This window comes from Arachis hypogaea, chromosome 20 (genome assembly GCF_003086295.3).
Source record: "Arachis hypogaea cultivar Tifrunner chromosome 20, arahy.Tifrunner.gnm2.J5K5, whole genome shotgun sequence".
NCBI lineage: Eukaryota > Viridiplantae > Streptophyta > Magnoliopsida > Fabales > Fabaceae > Arachis > Arachis hypogaea.
Genome location: NC_092055.1, coordinates 113,263,650 through 113,265,591, shown reverse-complemented (window position 1 = coordinate 113,265,591; position 1,942 = coordinate 113,263,650). Strand labels below are relative to the sequence as shown.

The 1,942-nt window shown below is 42.2% G+C and overlaps 1 non-coding gene across 1 annotated transcript; it reads left to right on the top strand.

Annotated features, from left to right (window-relative positions):
• Window positions 1-1,451: 1,451 nt before the first annotated feature.
• Window positions 1,452-1,558, top strand: LOC112787006 (small nucleolar RNA R71). Its single transcript, XR_003194445.1, has one exon. It is a non-coding gene; the product is annotated as a small nucleolar RNA R71 (small nucleolar RNA).
• Window positions 1,559-1,942: the final 384 nt, after the last annotated feature.

Here is a 1,942-nt window from a genome sequence, read left to right as displayed (position 1 = left end):
TCAAAATATCATATATAGACAAAGGCATTATACTGACACATGCTCCTAAATCACACATGCAATCATAAATTACTATACCACCAATAGTACAGCTAACTATACAAGGACCTGGATCACTATATTTTTCAAGTAATCCTCCCATTAAAGCAGATATAGAACTACCTAAAGAAATAGTTTCTAATTCATTAATTTTGTCTTTATGGATACACAAGTCTTTTAGAAATTTTGCATATTTAGGTACCTGTTGAATAACATCAAAAAGAGGAACAACTACCTCAACCTTTTTGAATATTTCTACCATTTTGGGGTCGGGTTCCAGCTGCTTCTTGGGCTTCCTTGCAAGTTGTGGAAATGGAATTGGAGTAGTGTTCTCTGTGGTGTCTGTGCCTTTTGGTGCTTCCTCCTGTGGTTGAGCTATTTCTTCTTCAGTTATGTCCTGTATGTCCTCTTCCTCTTTAACATCTTCTATTTCTATTACCTCTTCAGTTGAGGTGTGTTCTGGTGGGCTTGGTTTCTCCTGATTCCTCTCCTGCAGTGTGGTCCCAGACCTTAGGGTGGTGGCATTAATGCCTCCCTTTGGATTGGGTAATGGTTGAGAGGGGATTTCAGTGGAGCTTGAAGGTTGGTTACTGGAATTTTGCGTTGATCCAATCTGTGACATAAGAGCTTGCAAAGTAGAGGTGAGACCATTCAGATTGGCGTTAATACTATTCATGTTATTTTCCATGGTCTGTTGTCTTTGCTCAAAAGATTGTAGTAGCTCTTCATTAGGAGATAAAGAAGAATGAGTAAATTGAGATGTTTGCTGTTGATTGTTCTGTGGTCCTTGGTTTTGCCTCAGGTGAGGTGCTCTGTAAGGTTGATTCTGCTGCCTGTTGTTGTTATTATTCCACCTCTGATTTTCCTGATTATCTCTGCCTCCTCTGTTATTGTTGTCCCTCCAATTCTGGTTAGAATTGTCCTGCCATCCATGGTTATTATTTCCACTTTGATTGTACCCTTGGTTGGGGCGGTCATAGAAGTTATGAGTGGATGCCACCATGTTGTCTTCTTGTTGGAGCTGCGGGCATTCATCAGTGTAATGGCTATAATCAGCACAGATTCCGCAAATTCTTTGTGGGACTAGTTGTTGGTTTTGCTGTGGCGGAGGAGGTTGAGCTTGCTGAGCTTGTTGTTGATTCAATTGCATCTGCTTCAGCAAGTTGGTCATCTCACATATACTCTGAGCTAGAGCAGCAGTCTCTCTATTAGAGGATACTTCTGCAACGGCTTTTGAACGGCCTTGCTTTTGCCTGTGATTTCTAGTAGATTTAGCTAAATCACTGATCAATTGCCAAGCCTCATCAGTGGTCTTGTACTTCTTCATAGACCCATTGCTAGCACTTTCCAATGTGGTCTTATCTTGGGGCCTCATGCCCTGTGTGACATAGCTAAGCAACACTATCTTGTCAATCCTGTGGTGGGGGCATGCTTCCAGAAGATTATTGAAGCGCTCCCAGTATTCAAAGAGAGTTTCATTGTCATCCTGAACAATTGTGGAAATATCCTTCCTCAGTTTATCAGTAACTTCAGATGGAAAGAATTTCTCCAAAAACTCCTTTCTGAGTGTATCCCAGTTGGATACATTTTCCAGAGGTTGAGTGTAGTACCACTCTCTTGCTTTTCCCTCGAGAGAAAACGGGAAAGCTTTCAGCAAAACTGAAGTTTCATCAGTACCATCACGCCTGACAGTAGAACAGGCTGCCTGGAAATCTCTCAAGTGCTTGATAGGCTCTTGAGCAGGTAGGCCATGAAACTTGGGCATCAAGTTTAGCAGTGCGGTCTTTATTTCAAAATCTGTAGCCACCGCTGGATAATGCGCTTGAAACGGTTGCATTGTAAAATCAGGGGCTCCTTCCTCCTGGATGGTAACTCTCCTAGCTGCCATGTCTTCTGCACGTAA